The sequence below is a fragment of the Ambystoma mexicanum genome, chromosome 12, assembly GCF_040938575.1.
Source record: "Ambystoma mexicanum isolate Mex_15411 chromosome 12, UKY_AmexF1_1, whole genome shotgun sequence".
Taxonomy (NCBI): domain Eukaryota; kingdom Metazoa; phylum Chordata; class Amphibia; order Caudata; family Ambystomatidae; genus Ambystoma; species Ambystoma mexicanum.
Window position 1 is genome coordinate 849,770,363 of NC_090936.1, and position 23,201 is coordinate 849,793,563.

Genomic DNA, 23,201 nt, shown 5'->3' on the forward strand with positions numbered 1-23,201 from the left:
AGGGAACCCCAAGGAAATCAAAGACACTGAAGGTAGTTGGAATAAATAAAAGTACCATGTGGAGAAGGTCTTACGAACAGCCCTGTTGATTGAACTCATTTGTGTGACATTGACCGAGGAAAACATGGTGAGAAGACTGCCTGAAACCAACTTAGGTTTCCCACTTTCTGTTGTACCATTGTTTTCCTTTTTAAAAGACTTCCTACAACATTTTTGTGAGGGCCAGCACAGGTTTAGACACAGACAGACTTTTATTTTGGACTATTAGACAACGACGGCCATTAGACATATCAGTTAAGGGAATTACCCCTTTAGAGTTAGGGCCAGTTAGGCATTACACCAACCCAGGAACCTTAGTAAATAAAGGTTTTCAAACAAACCCTTTTGAGTCTGCGTCTCTCTTGATACCATGCCTGTCCCACAGACCGCAGAACCAAGATGTAGTAGCTATGCACCAAGCGGGGTAGGTTGGGAGTGGGCGATGACGAATACATGGGAGTCCATTTCAGTATGGAGATTTGGCAGAGGGGGGGGAGCAAGGACACCACCTAAACCAGAAATCTCTGTAGAACAGCTCTGCCAAAACGAGCACCCTGAGCAGATTGAGAATCCAAGCCGTGATGTTTCACAAACCTGTGTAGAGAAACCCACATAGCTGCCTGGAAAATGTCCGGAACAGGAACTCCACAATGCAGAGCTGAGGTGGCAGGCAGTCCGCTGGGGGACTGTGCCCTGAGACCTTCAGAGACATCCTTACCAGCCAGAAGAGAGCTTTCCAAGATGCAGAAGGTGATGCACCTTGACAGGGTCTGTTTGGTCACAGCCCTACCAGAACAGGTACCAATCAAACCAACAAAAAGCTGGCCTCTCTCATTTAGAGACCTAGTAGCTGAGGGACCAAACTGGGTCGCTGCCACTGGAACCGTTCCACTGCTTGGAAGGGTGAAGCAGAGGAAAAAAGACAGGAAAATTGATCTTTTGAGAGAGATGGAAATCTTAGACCACTTTCAAGAGGAAGGATGGCCTCACTTTCAAACACATCTTTTCCTTGGAGAAAAACAAGTGGGGAGGTTTAACTGACAATGCCTGGAGCTCACTCACCATCTATTGCAAGTAAAGACGACCAGGAAAATCCCTGTGAGGGTGAGTAATCTTAACAAACAATAATGGTGGGCTCATACAAAGCAACCACAAGAAATGTTAAAAGCAAATTTAAGATCCATTCTGGAATACAAACTGGTATGTGGAAATCTATTCCATAGACCCGCAGGAATTGCATGATGTTGGGGATTGTGAAAAAAGAGCCCCGCTCTGGAGTCCTCTTGCAAACCAAAATGGCAGCAAGATACCCCTATACAGTGCCAAACTGCTGGCACGCCCAGGCTGAGGAATGCAGAAAATCCAGAACAGGGGCTGTGGAACAGGTAAAAGCATTCAGACCCCTTTCCCGGCACCAATCTGAAAACCTATGCCATCTGCAGGCAGATGGATTCCATGGTGGCCCTTCTATCAGAGGGAGAACATCCAGGATGTCTTCTGACAAATTCCACTCCTTATATCTCAACCTTTCAATAGCCAAGCATGAAGGTTCAGGATGTTGAGGTTTGGATGTAGGATTTGCCCCTCTGATTGGGAGAAGAAGACCGCTCTTTGCCAAGGTGCCAAGCATGGCAGATGGACAGCAACTCCGGGTACCACTTTCTCCGAGCCCTGCCTGGAACAATCAAGATTAACGTGGACCTAAATAGACGCAGCCTCCTGAGAACCAGCATTATGACATGGTTGGAAGGAAACACAAAGAGCAGGTTGAAGTCCCACTTGCGTTCCGACAATGTCTGAGTCGTGGACATTTCCTGGTGCCTAATAACCTGCACTTCCTGTTCACACTGAAAGCAAAGAGGTCCAACTGAGGAGTCCTGCAACTGGAGAACACCTCCATCAGAACATTCTGACAGAGCTCCTACACATGGGAGGCTAGGTCTGTCTGCTATGGTGAGGCAGGAGAACGAGTCGGACGACTTATTGCCATGATTTAAAGGATTTTTTTTTAAATAAAAAGAAAAGGCTTATCTTGCCTCATTTCTAAGAGGGAATTTCTAAGAGGGAAATTCCCTATACTATAAAACTAGAACAAAGGGTGCTCATCAAAGTCCAACATTTAAGGCTTCCGTCCTAATCCTAACGGTAAACTAGTCCTGCAACTTAGAAAAATAAACAGAAAGGAGGCAACCAGAGCACTTGCCAACTGAGATTATGATGTTTTCATAATCATGTTGGTTTCTCCAACTTTAATACAAAACTAATGTTCTCATTCACTACAACTTGATTCCCATAGGGCCCTTGCCCCGTTCACTGTCTCCAGCTCTCATACCCTCTTTGGTTTCCCAACTGGTATACAAAGGAGATATGTTGCTGTCTTTCAGATTTACCATTGTAATTGCCACTCTGTGTTTCTCAAGGCATCTTAACCGTGGAGGTTCTTCCAAATTACACACATCAAGCTTGTATTCCTTATCCTCTGGTTTGTATGGAGCGCTTGCTCCATTAAGCCTCTCAGGCTTCCTTAACCTTGCTATTTCTCTCAACTCACAATATTCGTTCTATCCTTCCCCAGCTTCAAACCAGGGGCATGCTCTTTTGGGACTTTCAGGCTCCCGTGGCCACATATACTTGCTTATTGCAAAGTGTTCATGCATTCTTTTCCGAGCTTTACACCAGGTGTTTGTTTGTTTAGGACTTTCAGGCACCGGTGGCCTTGTAGGTTCTATTAAACTTAATATGCAATGGCTGTTCCTTTCAATGGTACCTTCTCTGTGGAAACGTTCACTTCTCTGACACTGTGTCCCTCGATAGCTGCTGTCTGTTGTATGTGGAGCTTGGGGATTCATTCCTTCCCCACCGGTCTGGTCTCAACGTCTGTTACTAGGCCTAATGGCCTACCAATGCTTCTTTGCGGTCACTCCACCAGAGGAAACAAGGGATTCCCCGTTGCTGCTTCTCCCTCCGACTCTGACTGCTCGGCCGGACGGGACGCCAGCGTTCTAGCATTTGTCTAGGCTCACCTCACCGCTGGCTCTGCATTCAGACTTGGCTCCGCCTCTCGAGGATGTCCCTTCTGCAGAGGTGTGTCTCTGCGTTGGACTTCCTCTCTGCCCAGCAGAGAAGATTTCTAACCGAACACAGTTTTCCCCGTGCTTAAGTACATCATCGCAACAAAAGAGAGTGCGTTCCTCGCTAACTGTTGAATCCAAAAGGAAACCACCATTACTTTGAGGTAATTGAAAATAAATGAAATAAGTGTCACTGTTCGGTGGTATAAAGTAATTAGTAAGAATAGTCTTCTTCGCATCCATATAATCTGACAGTGTTCTGGTCTGGGAAGTCCTTCTCAGACTGGGAGTCCTTGTCCCACAAAGGGGAGTCACTCCCAGTGAGGTCCCCCTTGCCGAAACCCCTAGGCAGGGTTTTGCAGAGCCTCAAAAGGGGTGGCTCATCTCTGGGGAGAAGGGACAAATTGACCATATTCATCACACTGCTCAATCACGTTCTCCCTGCCATCCAGATAAGCTGATGTCAGAGACATGCTGCTCTCCAGAACCTAGAACTACAGTCGCATTGCTTCTCTGCACAAAGACAAGGAATCCACACCACCTTGTTTTTTGAGGTAATACATGGCAACTGTGTTGTCCAACTGAACCAGTGCAGTCTTGCCCCATATCTCAGGGAAGAAAGCAACCAGAGCCAGCCTAATTGCTTTCAACTTCAGCAAATTGAAGTATCCCTGGCATTTGATGGAGACCACAGTTCACTCACCATCAGATCCTGTAGGTAAGCACTACAGCCTTTCCTGAAGCTTCTTGAAGTTCAGGTAGAAGCCCAAGTTATGCAAAATGCTGCATGTTTGGTACCAATCTGCAGATGCCTGGTCTGTGGAGCATGCTCGGACAAGCCAGTCGCCCCGAAAAGGGAAGCCATGAATGTTTCCCCTTTCAGAGGTGAGCTGCTACCCTGCCAGCAGGATGGGGAAAACTTTGGGTGCCAAAAAGGGGCTGAACCCCGGACATTGAATAATGGCAGCATCCTATCGTAAACCTCATGAACCTCCTGTGCTTTTGGTGAATTGGCACATGGAAGTAGGTGTCCTGTAGATCCAATGAGACAAGTCAGTCCTGCAGGCCGAGTGATTGAAGGATCACCGCCAGAGTAAATATCTTGAACTTGTCCTTGTGTAGGCACAGATTCCGGTGGTGCAGGTCTAGAAGGGGGCACAAACTCCATCCTTCTTCGGCAGCAGAAAATATGGTGAGGACCAGTCTCTTCATCCGGCCGAGTGGGGCACCTATTACATGGCACCCTGCTCCAGAAGTTTATGGTCTTTCCTCCACAGGAATGCGTCCGGAAGTAAGTGCTGGCTGGACGGGGGATTGTCCAGAGGGCATTGAGCAGAGGGGAGACAGAATCCCTGGTGAATGACCTATAAGACCCAAGTGTCGGCCGAGGTAAGATTCCATTTCATGCCAAACCAGGAAATGCTGCCCCACACTGCGGTGGCGTGGCAGAAGTCCGCTTCACAGAGGTTTCACGCCGGGGGCTGAAAAAGGCACATGGGAGGTAGACAAGCCCGTTTTTTCGGAGCACCTCTGCCCCCCAACCCATCCCAGTTGGTACAGTGCTGTGGATGGCTTCTGGTTTGGGCCTGATTCCTACCCCTATGGAAGTGATAGACGAAGGGACGAAAACACCAGTTCTAGTGACTTAGCCATCACCTTGGAAAACTAGCATTTTTTTAGGGGACTCATCGCTTTAACCCCAAATAAATTGTTGCCATCAAATGACATATCCAGGAGCTTTGTCTGGATATCCAGGGAAAAACCTGCGTTTGTCCGCCAAGCGTACCTCCTCAATACTGTCCCTGTGGCCATAGTCCTGCCTACTCAGTCAGCAGAGTCCAACATGGACTGTGTGATTTGACGAGAAGCTTCCCTGTCGTCCTTCAAAATGGTTGGAATCCTTCACACATTTCCCATTATGGAATATGCTCATCTGCCTCTGAAAGGACTTACCAAGGGTCAAAGGAAAACTTGGCTAGGGCACATGAGGCGCTGATGGGCCTCAGGCCCGGGATAACTGAACCAAAAACCTTTCTTACCCAGGCTTCAAGTATTTTCTTCTTCCTGTCGGGAGGTAAGGAGGGAAAAGAGGAAGACATAATGTTAGCCGTGGCCTCTTGGACCACAAGGCTTTCAGGGGAAACATGGGTCAACATGAGAAAGGGGTCAGATGGTGCTGGCCTATGTTTCTTTGCTAGATCATGGTCCATGGTCGGGACTCAGGCCCGTTTAGTACACTGTTCCAGTATTGGAGCCTCCGCTGCTGGATAAAAGGGGACTATTGTCGAAGGTGTCTGTTAGCTCGTACTACACCTTTAGTCTAGAAGGGGAAGATAATTGTAGGGTATCCACCACCTTTGCCTTCAAACGCTGGAAAGCGGCTTGAGGTTTACCCAGAGTTGGGGCAGAAAGCATGTCCATCTCCGGCAAAGTGCCCAACCCACTTTCCTCTGGCAGGGCACCTGCACGGTCTTGCCAGTTACCATCTCCATAAAAATCCTCAGGGAAATCCCTGACCTCCCGGGTGCTAAAGGTTTGAAGGTTTCCATACCAAAGGGAATAGGGTCACCCTTCTCATCATAAATATCCTCCATGCAGAACAAAAATGCACCCCTAGAGAGCGGGACATACTCTCGAAGAACCTCAGCACCGGCAGGTACCAGAGCTGCCCTAGAGGAAGGAGTTGGAGCCGGAAAACAGACGTCAGAAGATAGAGCAGTGTGGCGCAGTGACAGGTCCTCATCTGTAGTAGCCATCGCCGAGCCCTGAGGCAGATTTCCGCTGACTCCATCAGTGCCGCCGAAAAGCATTCCCATTCCATCGGAGTGGAGGATTGGATAGAAAACGGCATCGGTGGGGACTTTTTCTCTGAGCAGTCTCTGGAGTGATAACTCCTCCACTTGGAAGAAAAATAAGAATACTGTTTCGAAGAACTGCTCGTTGAACGAGACCTCTTGCAGTGCTTTGTTTTTTTTTCTCCACTTTTCTGACAGGAGACAGTTTTTCTGTTCAAAGAGCAGCACCCGGCGACATTGAATGGGTCTGTCTGTCACCCTTAACGTCATGGAGAAAGGTGAAGAGCTTTGCTGCCCTTTCCCCGGGCACCTTGGGCGCATCGACTGGCACGACCCAAAGTCCTGAAAATCATGTTCTTCTCTGAGGCAGTAGATACACATGCGATGTGGATCGGAGATGGACATCTGACAGCCACAGTCAACGCAGATTTTAAACTCCAAAGACTTTGACATATTAGGCATTGCTGAGCAAAAAATACAAAAGCTATGAAACAGTGTTGCTGACGTGAGCAGACTGTGTGGAAAAAAGGAACTAAGGTCACGGGGTGCGTCATATCCGGGACAGGGCGCAAAGAGGCATCGGACGGAGCAGATGCGGAGCCCCCTGGTGGCAGAAAACTTTGAAAGAACAGCTAAACTGGGAGATAGATATCAAAGATGAGGAATCCATGGAAGGAAGGGATACATTAAAAGCAGCCATTACTGCAAGTCTTTAATTTGATGTTTTATCTTAATTGTTTTTTTATAACACGCTTAATCCCGGAGTTCGATTTCTAAACAGGGGTCCAGGATTCAAACCTCTGTTGCTCTGCATGAACTTGCTTTTGTTGTGAATTGTGTACTTCACCCTGCTGGGAGCCAAACAGCTCAGTGGAGGAACGTGGGACTTGCATCAGCAACGTATTGCATTGAAGCCGCCTATCACGCACAGAATAAAAACCACTGTGCATGATTGAAAGGGTATGTTTTTCGATTCCTGGTCAGTCAAATGAGGTAACAGAATATGGGCCTCACTCTCAAATAGACCTGTGTCAAGGATGGTTGGCAGGGCTCTTTTTCCTCGTTCCTTGGCACCTGCTTACAGCCATGCATTTTGCTAGGATGTAAATGCAGCTTCAAGGTGTCGGCAATCATTTCAGTCCCTCGCAGCTCCATGATCGGGGAAAGGGCACGGACACTGTCATTTCCATTCATAAGTGGCTGACTTACGTTCCACATTTTTGGTACATAGGAGAGTCCCAGTACCCCCGAGTTTAGAACAAGGCTTTTCCACTTGCATGGTCGCAGGTAGAAGTCCCCTCCAAGGCTTCAAAATCCTCTAACTGGAAGGTTCAGCTATTTGGTGGGAGGTAATGTTTTAGAAATGGGTTCCCATTTTTAACACCTTTTACACAGCACAGCTGTCTGTCTGGCAAAGCTTGCTCCAGTCCAAAGGAAAGCCTGTTTTTGTGTGGAACGCACTACTAAGGTTTCATATGACGTGGTGTTGTTGCCCTACGTTATCATATGCATGATATCTGTGTGTATACACAGACTGCTATTCTGCAATACGGTATACAGAAGGGCATTTGTGCATGTTAAGGTCATACACTCCATCCACATGGCATGGTTGCCCCGCACAGGTTTGCAAAGGTAGGTGCCCTGGTGGGCTGCATGGTACCTGGGCCTGCTTTTTTCTTTTGTTTTCAATCTTGCTGTACAGATTGAGCTTAGATGCCTGCTCTTCTGGCACCATGGATAGTGAGGCAGTGGGTCCCTTTTATGAGGAACCACCCAGTCATGTTTGTGCTGTACAAATATGTGTTTAATGTGTGAAGTGGAACGCTCTTGGTACAATGTGTTGCCTATTGTTGGTATGAAGATGGCTTGCTGGATTGATCCTTGCTGCATTGCCTAAACTGTGTTTCTTCTCTGCATGGGAGAATGCTTACAGGGATTCCTCAGGGGTCTTCTCTTTTTAGTGTGAGGTTTTCTGTGCTGAGTTTTCGGTGAGTTCTGTGTCTACTGCCTCCCCAAGGTAATTAAGACAGGTCTCGGCTGTTATTGGAGGTGCAGGCCTGCAAAGTCGGGTTGACTCTTGCATGGCAGACAATCTGCAATGTCTACGGGCTGTTGGCTTCCAAAGAAGGGTTCCCAAGGTATTGGGTATCTCCTCATTTACATTTGTTTCCTGTTGGCCAGGTTATCCATGATGCAATAGATTTGTATGCACTTGTATAGCTGAGTCCACATTTCGTGTCTCACTGGCCCACCGATAAACATTGCTTCTTTTTTGATTGCTGGAATGGAAAGAATATGGAGCTGCGGGCTGGGATTCCTGATAGAGCCCCGTTAAACCGTGGGTCATTCCAGAAATTGGAAATTGGCTAGGGATTTGGATGTCTCTTCCAACATTACTAGTTCAAGGTGATATAACATACAAATCATGTAGACGGTGGTGTCATGCATGGGTATATTGGATGTCCCTGGCTAAGAGCAAGGGTTTCAGAGAGGACAGGTTGTCTATTTGGATTACACCATTCCGTGTTCGGGGTTTGATGGACCCACTCTCTTGTTTTAGTAATGTATTTTCTGCCCCCTCTTACACATGGTGCTTCGGGTCTTATCTTGTGCCACTATTCATGGACTGAGATGTCTTTGGCACTTCCTGGGTGGGAGTGGACTTTTTACATATGGCCTACTTATAGGGAGTTGAATTCTCTTATTCCAGGTGGTCAAATGGACGGTTTAGGAGTGGAGTTATTTTCCTAGTGTTCTGTAGTGTCCTGCATTTCTCTGCAGGGAGTTGGCAATCTTCATTTACATGTGTGTCAGTGATTTATTTTTGATTTCTGTGGGCGCTAGTACGCAGGGATGGGCATGTATGTTTCCTACCATTCTGTCTGGTTTGTGGCCTTTTGGTGCATGTTGTCCTCTGACTTTTCTCGCAACACTGCTTTCTCTTGTTCATAACCTTGGGATGTGTTTTTTCCACATGCTATGATCCTTCAGGGTATCTAGGCACAGCTCCTGAAGTCATTAGGCCTATGTTGCATGTCATCCTCATTTTCTATGGCGCGGCATACTGGGTTTTCACAATGATTTCACGGTGGTGTGCTTTTAGCATTTCCCATACCTTTCCTACATTTGGTCTGAGTGTCTGGAGCTCTCCCTGTGTAGTGAGATTTTTGGGCGGGTTTTGTGTTCACTATGTGTGTAGTGTTTTTCAACACTGCTTTACAAGGTGTCCTGGTTTGGATTTTCATCTATCTATGATGACTGTCATCGTTTTTTTGGGGAACCTCAGGATTATTGTTTTGCACCCAGTGATGGCACAATTCTGCCTGTTCTATTTGAAATTGTTTATTAGTTTGTGACCGACATTTTCCATGCCTGTGTATTGTGCATAACTCATACTAATAAGTCGGTTCCCATGTCTTACTGCGACTGTTATGATGTCAAGCCAAACCAATTTGGTTTTTGCATAGGGTTTCTATCCTACTTATCTGAACTGGCCTTGGATTGTTGGTTTCTGGCAAAGCTGCTGCAATGTGTCTTTCATATGTCTGGCCTTACCGAAATAGCTGTGCAATTCCACGTTTCTTTTAGGGGTTGTGTGTTGCTCGCTTCCCCTTGTACTAGGCTCTGTGGACTACGGGTTGTGGTTTGATAGATATCCTTAGTTACAGTTCAGGCATACTGTTTCATCGGGTAGTCAGCTAGTTCATTAAGTCAGTCTTGTGGTTTTGCTTCTGTGTCAGTTTATGGTGTGGTGGGAACAGCCTGTATCCTGCTGAATATGGTCTCAGTTGGTAATGGACCATAGTGGATCACAATGGACACAATGGTGTTAACCCTTCTTGGCTGAAAGTGTTTGGACTTCCTTCACTGTCTGCTGGGCCTCAGTAGTTGTGCTGCCTGGTGTCATTGTCAGTTTTTTGTTTACTGTGTTACTAGCCCACTTGCTGGTCGGTTTTGTTTTGCTGTGTTTTACGTTGAACTGTAGCAGGTTTTTTCTCTTTATAAACAGGTGTGTATCCCATGTGTTGGTCTCGTTGCAGATTTGCCATGCAATGGCTGTCTGGGGTCCCATTATTGCTGGGAAGTTCTAGTAGCAGCCGTAGTTGAGCATGCTAGGTCCTCAAAATGTATAGACTTGGGCGAGGAAGATGGGCCGAGGGGGTAATGCGCGGACTACTTACTGGTAGTCTTCATTACGCCAAGTCCTCATCTTCTTTTTCCTATCTCATTCCCTCTCTGTCTCCCTCTCCCCTGAGACTTGTGCCTTAAACTAAGATTGGGCTTGAGACATTCAGGATGAGGTGGGGACAATTTAGGTACAGATAGCCACCTTCCAGGTAGGGGAGGATGCTACATAGGAGAAAGGGAAGAAGGTCTTTTTTTTCTTCAAGCACCCCTCATAATATAAAACGGTGGGCAAGAAGATGGGGACTTGGAGTAATAAAGATTACTGGTAAGTAATCAGGGCATTTACCTACATACTGTAGCTCAAAAAACAGAACGGATGCATCACTTTTATCAAAAGAAAATGCAGTTGAAAGACAACACATTTATTATGAAAAAGAAGTCTATTTCTGACACCGTTGGAGGGGTCTCTAAAGTAAGTGATCACTCATGGTTGTCAACTGATGTCTGAGAATAACAATCTAGGAGGAGCACAGTTGCCATTTAAAATCTTTAAATGCCAGATGCCAACTGAAACATGCGTATCTAATTGTCAGATGAGAGCAATTTCAAGCAAAATGAACAAATGACTTACATCTCGGAAATGTTCTTTCTGATGGATGGTCCTCTAACAGATACTGCAGCTATGATATTCTACCTCTAGCACCAGATTACTTCAGAAACACCTTTGCCAGCAGGGGATGCAGCATGGCTTTGCATCAGCTCAGCTCGGTGCCTTTACATGCCCCCTAATGGATGTGATTTCAGAACCAGTATTTATGGAACCACTGCACCCCAAGTCCCCAGTTCCACCCTTTTTATCCTAGAACTCAGCCAATGAGGAACAGACAGACAGATGAGATATACATGCAATAACCCAAAAGAGTATTTTGGGAGGGTGATTGAGGAATTTGTGAAGGTACATCCATTAGAAAGAACATTACCTTTAGGTAAGTAATTTGTTTTTCTTATGGATTCCTTCCTCCCACTGATTCCTCATTTATGATGACTCCATTAGCAGTACTTTGATCTGGGGTAGGGACGAGTGCAGGAGGACACCATGTAGGTCAAAACGCCCTGAAGGACCAGTCTACTGAAGGCATTGTTCTGCCCTGAAAGGAAATCCAAGCAGCAACTTTTGGCAAACATGTGCTGCGAGGCCTATGAAGCTGCTTGGCAAATGTCTAAAACAAGGACCCGCCTCTGCAGGCATGGGCGCCAAGCCTCTGGTTGAATGAGCCAAGAGACCTTCAAGTGCACCTTTCCCAGCCAGACTGTACAGACGAAGATACTGAGGGCGATCAGCTTTCACAGTGTCTGTTTATTCCCAGCCCTGCCAGCACCAGCGTAACCCACAAAAAGCTGTTAATTCTTCCTGATGGCCCTCATTCGAGAGACATAGTAGCTGTGAGACTGCACCGGGTCAGTCAATTGGATTGTTCCTCAACCTTGGATGGCTGAGCTGGAAGAAAAAACTACAGGAAGATGGATCTTTTGAGAGAAATAGAAATCCAAGACAACCTTAGGAAGAAGAGACAGCCTCTATTTCAAAGTCATCTTGTCCTTGGAAAAAAACATTTAGGAAGGTTTTACAAAGATCGCCTGGAGCTCGCTCACCGTTCTCACAGAAATGATGGCTACCAGGAAAATCACCCCCAGGTGATAAGGTTGCCATGTACCCCTGTACAGTGTGAATGTGTGTATGCCTGCCAGGCCATGAAAAGCAGATAATCACAGAGGAGATAGGAAAGGTTAAGGGATACAGATCGCTCTCCTTACACCAACCCAAGCATTTACACCACCGTCAGGCATTAATGGACTTAGTGTCAGGCCATGGAGCTGAAACTAGTACATGCAGGACATCACCTGACAAATCCCACTCCTATCTCAGCCTCTGAGCAGCCAAGCATGAACATCCAAGCTGCTGAGGTTCGAGATGAAGTCCTGCCCTTCAGGCCGAGAGAGCAGATCCACACTTAATGGGCAGCACAGGGGGTGGTGGCAGATGGACATATCCAGAGGTTTCGGGTATTACATCCTCTGTGCCCAGTCTTGAGCAATAAAAATCAATGAATCATGCCACAGAAACTGTCTTAGTTTCTGTATAGATTGATCTTCTTTTGCATTCTGACCAGGGTTATTGATCACTTTTGGTAATGCTGTCAAGCCATTAGCTGTCCCTTCTGGAAATAGTTTCTGTGAAGGATCCAGTGGTCTGCACTTGAGTTCCATGCGCATGTCTTAGCTTCCCTTCCCTGTCAACCCTTACCGTAAATGCCCTCCTAGTTTAGCAATGTCATCACTCTGCTTCTTCCAGATGCAAGATGTACAACCCAAGTTGAAGGATTCTGAATGTTTGCTGCAACTCAAAAGCAATCTACTTCTGTGGATGGGTCTATGTCATATAACGTCCCATTAGAAGAGAACAACCGGATAATGTCATCAGACCACTTTCATAGCCGGGCAGGATGGGAGGGTGATGAGGAATCTGCATACAAAGAAAATTACGAGTAAGTATTTTCTCCTTCAATGGATTGAATTCTCCTGCAGATTACTCATCAGATAGACTCCCAAAGCAGTACAGATTGCGGAGGCAGGATGAAAGCCCTCAGACAAGGAAGCTCTGCAACACTGCTTTGCCAAATAGAGCGTCCGAACAACATACCACATTTAAGCAGTAATGCTTTGTGAATGTGTGGAGCGACGACCATGTCACTGCTCGATATATATTTCCTCCACTGGCACACCCCTTTGCAAAGCAGATGATTCCACCACACCCCTGGTATAATGTGCCCTGATGCCTGGTGGCAGATCCTTTCCTGATATCTGATAACACTCTCTGATGCAGAGAATTATCCAGCGATGGACAGCCAAACCCTTCCTGGACAGAGAGAAATCCAAAAAGAGCTGGTTGTCACACCTAGCTACGTAGAAACTGAGCACCCTCTTAGGGTGCAGCCTGGGTAACCTTTCCTCATCCTTAGAGGGATGCAGAGGATGGTCTAAAACTGGCAAATCAATGCTCTGGGACATGTGGAATTCAGAAACCATTTTTGGCAGGAGTTTAGGACGCACCTTGAGAGAAGCCTTCTCCTTGAAAAATCATAGAAGAGTGACTTGCAAGATAGAGCCTGAAGCTTACTTACACATCTTACTGACATTATTGCCACCAGGAAAGCTGTTTTCAGAGTGAGTAGCCTGATAGGACATGACTGCATGGGCTCAAACGAAGTTGCCATCAAAAATATTAGTTCGGGCCCGGAACCAAAAACAGCAGAGGCAGGAACCTATTTGCAAGGAACTTCAGGAATTGGGAGCATGAAGAAGGATCCTTGATCTGGTGACCTCCAGAACACAGACAAAGCCGCCAAGTAGGCATTGACTGTGCCTATTTGAAGGCCTGATGAGGACAGTGACAGAAGGAACTTCATCACTGTATTAGAGGGACAAGCGATAGGGTCTATCCTAAGTTCCCTGGACCATGTTTCAAATGTTCTCCTCCTGCATATGTACAATGATCTTGTAGAAGGTCTGCGCGCAGCCAGTAGCACCTCAAGAACCTCTTCTGAGAGGTCCCAGTCATCATACCTCATCCTCTCAAGAGCCACACATGTAGGTTGGGGAATTCGTGGTTCGGGTGGAGCACCCAACATTCCATCTGGCATAGGAGGTACGGTCGCAGAAACAAACAGGGGTGAGCAGATGGTAAAATCTAGGAGTTGCAAATACCATGTTCTCCTCACTCAGTCCAGATCATGGTGGCTCGAAACCTCCTGAGAACCCATGGCATGACAGTTATCAGAGAAAACGCATAGTGGAGGTTGAAGACCCACTCCACCAGGCAGGCCTCTCCTCGTGCACACTTGACTGGGAATTCCTTTTAGCAAAAGTGTCTTCACTTAGCGTTGGCCTTCGTGGCAAACAGATCGACTGTCAGGGTACCCCACCGGGCAAAGATCTCTTTGAGAACATCCTGGCACACTTCTCACTCATGTGAGACAGTGCTCTGTCTGCTCATAGCATCTGCCAGCCCATTCTGCGCTCCGGCTAGATAGACAGCCGAAGAGGAACTCCGGTTCTCCAGCCACCAGAACCATTTCTGCAGCGTATCCTTGCATGTGGGCCGGGACAGTACAACCCCCATGCTTGTTGAGGTAGTGCTTGGACACAGTGTACCACGTCAGTATAATGATGTATTTCCCATTGATGTAAGGCGGAAAGGACATCAGGGCCAATGTGACAGCCCGCAGTGGCTTATCATTGGCGACCAAAAGCCACTCATCTGCAGATCCCACAGTGAGCGCCCCAACCCTTCAGGAACACATCTGTGACTGCCTGGCTTGAGGACACAGTGACCAAAAGGGTTCTCCCACCCTCATGTTCTCTCTTTTGGCTCACCAAGAAAGGGAATTGGCCAGAGACCTCATGACCTTGAGAATGTCCTTCATGGCTTTGAAGTACTGGGACATGTGGAGAATCCTGTGGATCCCCCACTTAAACCCTACCTAAATTCTTTTGGTATGACTACAAAAATTAATGAATTCATTAACTGCAGAACTATTCATGTTGTATATGCACTAATTTGTTTCTGTGGTTTGGTCTACGTGGGTAGTACCATACGTCAGCTTAGAATCAGGATCAGAGAACACCTCTCCAGTCTTAATAGTCAGGACCAACAGGTTCCGTTGGCAGTACATTGCCAGAAACAACATCAGTTTGCAAACAAAACAGATATTACATTTGTGGGACCAATAAAATCCAAGATGGGCAGCAGAGGTGGAGATATCCAATTAAAACTCAGGAAAATGGAGAGCAAATGTATGTTTTTTCTGCTGCATCGAAAGGGGTTTGAACACAGACCATAAAATGAATGTCTTCTTAAGTTAATTCTCCCGAGACATTAATTGTATCTGTTATTCCCTGGTCTTTGTTTGCTTTTTTGTGCTGATCATTCTAAATGCTATTACTGCTTTTAACTAGGGTCAGGGGATGGGTTTGTGTTTTGTGCCCTGCTCCCTGACCAGGCATACCTTGCATCGTTTACTCTTAGAATAGGAGATTCTACTTAAATCTGTACACACTTTTACTGGCCATTGCCAGGTCCTGAGCCATTTATAGCTCTGCTCTTTTGTGAAATACCATTAGCTTTCAACTCATACCGCTTAAGGGCCTTACAGAAACTAGCTGAGATTTTAACTGTTTACTGCTCACCAATTGTATAACTTGTTATCCATACGATCACCCAGGATACACTTTATTGATTTTTTAGTTAATGCTTGCACATAAACAATTGTTAATTCAAGACATCATGGCTGAATCAACTGGATTGCACTTAGTACTCCAAATATTACTAGTACAATAGCTATATTTTTCTTCTTAATATATTGGGCCTCATTACAACCCTGGCGTTGGACCATGGTGCTCCTAGCTTGGCTGTACTGACCAAGCAATTAAAAAAACGTCCTACTTAATGGGATACTGATTTTTTGTGTTGGAATTTCCTTTGAATTTGTGGAATGAAATGACAGGCAGAGCGCTGATACCATAAGACCCAGTTCGCTGTTGCACTTTTACTCACCCCTTTTTTGGGCCTTAAGGGAGGCCTTTTGGGTCATCGGGTAGTCGCAGACTCCCATTTTACATAACTGATAAGCGTTTTAGCACCTTCCAACTTGAGGATCACACCCGTCATTTATCTTTTACCTACCTAGAATCTCCTCCCCGATGGACAAGAGAGGGCAGACGCTTTCTGATCCCAATCCTGAGGGTGGTGTACTGCAGGAGGAACATCTGGGTGGAGATCAGGCCCAGGGAGGAGGGGGAATATCGCAGGGTGGGACATGGTATGATTTCTTGGACGATAATAAAATCCTTCCCAGAGAAATGATAGCCTTGTGTCATTCAGATGAATGCCAATCAAGGAAAAATGTTAATGTCCTAGAGCCATTATTTTGTACCCCTGTACTCCATCTCCTCTTCAATATCAAAGATATTGCAATATGAACAATGATCATGTGATGTTTTCTGTCCCTCCTGTCTCTAAAAAGCAGTGGTCGAAGTGTAGGAAAAGAAGTAGTGGAACTATGTTCCCTGCTAGCCTGCCCCGCTCCTCACAAACCCCATTGCCCTGCCCCCTCCCACACACAATACACACCCCCAAACACTTGCACCTGCTGCTTGAGGGAATGTTCAGTTCAGTGCACTGAAGGTGCAAGTTTCTACATCTTCCTACACTGTTATTTTAAAACAAACCGTTCTGGAACAGTTTCTTTTTAAAATAAAAGTATAGGAGCTGTAAAACTTAATTAAAAAAAGTAGAGGAGCACCGCTCCCAGCCACTCCCACTCACTTCGACCACTGCTAAAAAGGTTAAACCTTATAATTCTTCCCTTAATAAAATCTGGGGAATAAAAACCATTTTGACATCCTTTGAAGAAGCAGAGACATCAAACTTTTCTAAATCAAACTACAAATCCCAGAATCCATCAGGGACTGTGAAGAAGAAGAGGGCTAAAGAGGCAGGCAGGAGTCGAGGTCAGGCAGGCAAGTCTAATGACTCTAAACAAGGTCAGGCAATTAAGCCTAAAGGCCTGCACCTGAAATTAATCAGCCCACCTGAGGGGCATAAAAGGCAGACTGGGAGAGAAGCAGTAGAGAGAAGCTGGAGCAAGAGCCAGAAGGTTGGAAGTCATAGAAGCAGAGCACTTAGCCAGCAGACCACAGAGAACGCTGCTGGTAGCAGAAGCAAAGCTAAACTGACTTTCCTCAAGAGTTGCAAGCATTGTTAAAGGGGCCGCACATTAGACAATGTTTCCCGATGCCTTGGAGGCTGAGTGCTGACCGAGAGGTGGGAACGTGTCTCCCTTTGAAGTGGCAGTACAATACTAAAAAGCAATCGCGTTTGTCTGATTTTGATTTCCCTTGAATATACATAACTTGCAACACATCAAATTCTGAAGCAGCAGAAAAAAGAATTAGGGGAAGGTGAAGTTGGAACAAGCATTGCCCACGCCATAGAGGGATCTCTGTCAAAGCCACATCCCATGCAGATAAGAACTGTACACTAGTGCTGTTGAAGTTGATGATTATGTGGTTACCCAAGAGTCTTCATCCAAATTTGGCAGAGTGGCACAACCACTTTGGGGTTACTACTGAAGACCAGGTGTATACTGACGACCAGGTGTATATAAAACTGGGGAAGGGAGCTGCATACTTGTTCATCAAAGTTACTTTGTATCTGCATGGCAAAGGCTACATGGAAAAAAAGTAATCTAGAAGCCCAAAGCAAAGTCTATGGTAGTTGCAAGGATATAGAAAGAAGAGTGCCTTGCTACCCTGTGGGGGTAGAAGATGTCTTGTAGCAGTAACCCATTTTGAAGTTGTCGTTGTAGCAGCACATTACAAAGCAGTAGAAGTTGTAGTACTAATAGCAAGATTGCAGCTGTCAGTACTGTTGAAGTTAACTGTGGGACCATGGAAACTGTTCTCACAGTTGAGAAGGAAGTTGGTTAAGAAAATAGTAAATCTCAAGCAAGAACATCCTGACAATTGTACATAAGGCACCACAGAATCTAGAAGTGAAGAAATTGTTATCATTGTGGGAGTAGATCATTTTGTCAACTTAATTTATTCTTTCTTGGAGGGAGGTCGTCCAAGAAACTCGATTGGTGGTGTTAATTATTTGTGGAACTGTAAAGAAGGAGGCTTTTCACCAAACAAAGAAAAGACTATGACCAGTGGATTTTATTTGGATGAACTTTTTGTTTCTTTGGAACATTTCAAGACTTTTGGCGAGATTTTTGTTACTTGACTTTGGGACATTCTTGTGGAGCAAGATCTGCCCAGGACCACATGAAGTCATCCAAGACACTGGGTGCTTGGTAAAGTTTTATTAATGTTGTATTCTTGTTATTTGAATGATTATATTGTTTAGGGTGAGGGTTAGTTTTGTGAATGCTAGAAAGCTTTCTCATACAACATAGAATAGGTCGGGAATCCCCTGGTAGAGTAGGCTCAGTTAGGGTTTCTGTTATTAATTTGGGTGCAATAAAACAGCATAACCTGAGAAAACCCAATACAGTTGTGAGTCTGACATTGCTGACCCCCTCACAGACCACTGTCTTATCAACAGCCACTGCAGGGATTGCATCTGCACTCTGGCCTCTGGCAACATAAAAATGCAGGAAGCCGTGAGACCTAAGAAGCGGAGGAAGGAAGCATCGATTAGGCTGTCGTAGCTCTGGAAAAGCTCAACCATTTGTCTGATACTGGTGACTCTTTCTTCTGGGCGAAAGGCCTTCCACACCAGAGTGCCCCGGACTGCTCTGGTGAATTGGAGCTTCTGTGTTGGTGTTACGCAGGGCTTTTGGAAATTCAGGGAGAAGCCCAAACTGTGCAGCAGAGAGCATGTTTCCTCGAGTTGTTCCGAAGCCTAATCCGGGGCCCTTCCTCAGATAAGCCATAGGGCTTTCCTCAGATAAGCCAGTCATCCCAGTATTGGAATACGTGAACACCGGATCTCCAGAGGTGCTCCACCACCACTGCCATCCTCTTGGTTGAAACTCTGGGCACGGAGGTTAAGCCAAAGGGGACCACCTGTCCCAGTGCTCAGAGGTTCTCCTCCCACTGGGGAAACATGTGTCGGGAGATCTCAAAGTGGCTTAGGGGACGCCCCTGCCCCTGCTGCTGCTGCCCCCATCTGCTGGCCCTTAGAGGCCCCTCTGCCCCGACCAGGATGCACAAAGCACTTGTGCCCTTCGCCTGGCGTGCGGGAGCTGTGCCCTCTTTCCAAACGGAATATACTGCCTGTAGCTTCCACCCCTAGAGGAGAAGCCTAAAAATTGTTTTGCTGGTTGCTGTGCAGCGATATCCAGTGACTTTGCAGCCAACTTGGAGTCCTTGAATTTCTCCAAGGATTCATCGTCCTTCGGGCCGAACAGGTGCTCACTGTCAAAAGCTTGGTTGAGAAGCTTAGCTTGGACATTCTGTGAGAATCCTGAACCGTAGAGTTAGGCTGACCTCCTTAGTACTGTGGACATCCCCATGGCACAGCCTATGCAAACCGCAGCATCCAGGCCTGACTGCAGTGCTTGGCAAGCCACCTCCTTGCCATCGTCAATCACGTATAGGATCCCATAGCTCCAGATGGGATGTGCATCGGCTTCTGCCATAATTCTACACAGTCCGGGGGAAAATTTAGTGAATGTGCATGATGCATTGACGGCTTTCAGCGCCATGATACCTGAAGCAAGGATCTTTTTGGCAAGGGCATCCATTTTCTTGGATTCCCTGCCTGTAGGGGGATTGGAGGTGGATGTGGCTAGTCTAGAGCTCACAATAGTGGTTTGTACTACTAGACCTTCTGGTGTAGGGTGAGGTGATAGAAAGGTTAAAACCCCCAAGGATTGAGCTGCCTGTTTTGATTCCTTGAATTACTGCAGACTCTTATAAACCTTTTTAACCAAACAAATCGGTAACATCAAATAACATGTCTAACAATTTTGCTTGTACGCCCTGTGTAAAATTAGTTATTCAAATCGATGAATGCCTAAAAACAACAACTGCTTTGCATATCAATCTCCCTATACAGTCTATAGTGTCTAACGCCATCTCCAGAATGTACCTGGCAGTGTCTTTGTCATCCTAAAGTAGCTGATTGAATGAGTTCTGTATCTCCAGAGGAAGGTGTGCTGCAAGTGATTCTATGCTATGCTACAGGAAATGAGAGTATCTCACTAGTGTCCAGGTAGCATTTACTGTCCTTAGGCCCAGACTACCTGCCGGCCAAAAACTTTCCTTCCCATGCATCCAGTTTTCTGATTCAATATTTGTTTGTACCGACAAGAATGCTGTGGTTTTAGAGCCTGCTGTTGCACCCTGGATTACCAGGCAGTCTGCTGAAGGGTGCAAGGTTAGAAACTAAGGATCATCTGGATCCCGCTCTATGTTTCTGGGCAATATCCTTATCCACAATGGGTGAGGAAGCTGGCTTCCCACAAACTGGTTTTATGATATCTACCAGAGCCCTGCTTAAAGGTAGGACTGGTTTCTTTGGCTCCTTAGTTTTTAGGATGTTTGTTATACTGTGCAAAACTACCACCTCAAATGAGGATGGCAAAATAAGGGTATATAACACTAGCCACTTCTGCCATGAAAGAGACAACATTTTGGCCTAATGCTTTTATAGATTAAAGACCTATTTCTGGGTCAGGGGACATATCTAGCCCACACGTCTCTTGTAAATCCTTTTGAAATTGTGAAAGAGAGTCAATAGACCGAGGGACAGATTCATAAAACATAGCACAAATGAACGGAGCGCAGAGAATGCACTTGTTTCCGTTGCACTACTTTTAGAAATGCGCATGTCACCTTATTCTCAAAGGTGACCTGTACATAGCAGATGGGGCTGGACATTAGTGCACAAATGTGCTGTCAAGCCCCCTTGCATACATTATTGCCTGGGGGCGCTCCCGATGCTTATGTATGACAGGCACCCAGAAACTATGTTGCTGCTTGGAGCCTATTTCACAGAGACAGGCCTTTGATGGGCACATCTCTGTGAAATGCTACACAAAGAACGGCTTTCCATCCCTGTTTGAGGGATGTAAATGCAAGTGTGCCAGCTACCACACTTCAAGAATAAATCATGACAAGGTCATGAATGACCCTGGCATGATTGGTGCCTCTCCCTACTCCTGTTCCCAACAGGCACAGGGGCATGGCCCTAATTTCTACGCATTTAAAAGCGCAACCCAATTGCAAATTTTGGGTGCACGTTTAAAGGTGCACAAACACACCTGATTTGCGAAAAGGGGCATATGTATATAAGATTCGCCCATTCAGATGCCCTTTGTGATTTGAGCAGCTCCTTTTTTGGTGCAAGTAGTGAGATGCACTAGCACATCCAAACATCTCCGCCAAAACATATTTTGAGAATCTGGTCCTGAGTGTCTAAATATTCCTCAGACCATGAATATCCTGGAATGTCCCTGGAAACCTTAAGGAGGTCCTCATCTTGCTCTTCATAAATGTCTTGGGAAGCTCTAAACTGAGCAGTTCTCTCTTGAGTCCTATACAAGGAATCATCCTCCTACGATGGTTCCAAAATGTGTTCCTCAATCAGCCTACTCCCTACAGAATTCAGAGTCTTTTCCAACGGCATCATATGTCTTTGCATGGACCATAGACATGTTAGACATGTCATTTGATGGTACAGATTTGTTTGGTAAAAAGGTTTATGCAGAGCCATAGACTCTGGAGCCAACAGCACCGAATTTGGATTAGGAGGAGGGAACAGTGGTAATTGGTTGGTAATTGGTGGGGATGGAAGGATCCAAAGTAGTTTCTTTTAGTAGAGGTAGAACCCAGGTTTCTTTCAAGTTGGAGGGTACGGAGCAGGTGGCAAAAGAAGAGCGGATGAGGGAGGTGCTGAAAGGCGTAAGGACGTCGGCACAGTCTTTGCCAGGAGTCCAGCATAAATCCCCTTGGCATCGGGAGGGTTTGAGGCCTGTTATTATCTGAGAGACTTTGGTTTCCGATACAGAGATAAAGTGGAAGGTGGTGAAGTTCAGTGGAGTGTGCAGGGCTGCGATTTTATCCAAGCACATATTATGGATATTAGAGCACCAGGTCATATCCCTGGGGGCATTGGAAGGTGTCGAGGTAGGTGATTCCAGTTCACGTTGAATCGTAAAGAGCTGCGGGTGCTAGATTTGGCATTGGAGATTCAGGTGTTGCAGAAGGAGCCTTTCGCTAGTAGAATAGCTTGTTTGTACATTATTTCAACAGTGGTTTATTTATTTTTTATTTTATTGTTTTTTTATAACGTGCCTAATACCATATCTGAGTTTGGTTTCTAAGCACGGATTCGGGATTCGAACATCTGTTGCTCTGCGTGGTCTTGCTTCCAAGACCAGCACATTGTCCCTGTGCTATCCTCCGTTCAAGATTAAAATCTCATCAACCTCCTGAGAACCAGGGAGATGACAGGAACTGGCTAGAATGCAGAGTGGAGGCCGCAAGTCCACTCCAGAAAAAACGCATCACCCAAAAGCCCCCCACTCCCTTGAACAGAAAAGTGTGAACTTCCTGTTGTCCTTTGTCTGAAAAAGGTGGACTGTAGGGGTCCCCCAAAGATTGAAGATCTCCGAAAGGACCACTAGGCAAAGCTATTACCAATGTGAGACCAAGCCCTCCCTGCTCGGGACATCTGCTACCCTATTCTATATCTCAGCCAGATGGGCTGCCAAAACCAAGAAGCAGATATCCACAAATCAAAACCAAAGCCACATGGCCATCCTGCACAGGGTCAATGACCACACTTCCCTCTCTTGGTGAGGTGGTACATGGCCACTGCATTTCAGTCAGGATCTGAACATTATTCTGTTGGATGGAGGGCAAGAATGCCATCAGCTCGCACAGCTCCAAAAGATTGATCTGCCTAGGGCATTCCACCTGAAACCAAAGCATATTCACCTTTCTGAGCCCCAAGGTGACCCTCCAGCCTTTCAGGGAGGTAATCATATCAATCTGGACCTCTGACTACAGTTGCCAGAGTGGCTCAACCACCACAAAGTTCTCCCGCTGAAACCATCACTGAAGATACTCGGCGAACCTCCAAGAAACACGGAGGAGGTCCAACATCTCACAGCAGAACTGGGACCATTCACTAGAGAGAATGCATTCTCAATCGAACTTCCCATACCAGGAAAATGCAGGAGGTGATGAGGCCTAGAAGGCCAAGAAAGACTGAGGTGGAGACGCTGCGCCCCACTGGCGTCAACTTGGAGAAAACCCTGGGGGTGGGAAGTAGCCGAAAAAAAGCACCTAAAACTGAAACAAACCTCAGGAGCTCTATGTGCTTCAGTACATGGAAGTAAGAGCCTGGTGATCCAATAACACCAACCACCCCAGGCTCTGTAGAGCCTGAAGAATCTTTTTCAAGGTTGCCATATTGAACTTGCCTGCCCTTTCTCAGGACCTCGTTCAAGCCCCTAAGGTACACTGCAACTCCTCCTCTGATGTAGGAACCCTCTCCACTGCCCCTTGGCCAAGGGCGAGATCAGATCCTGCAAGAGTGCTGGGTCCAGATCTTAGAAAGGAAGTAAAGGAGATCTGTCTGGGGGGTTCTGAA

The 23,201-nt window shown here is 46.2% G+C and overlaps 1 protein-coding gene across 1 annotated transcript in view; it reads right to left on the minus strand.

The window, feature by feature from the left end:
* The window catches only part of OTOGL (otogelin like), a 1,792,821-nt gene that overhangs the window by 799,276 nt on the left and 970,344 nt on the right, over positions 1-23,201 (minus strand). The window lies entirely within an intron of this gene.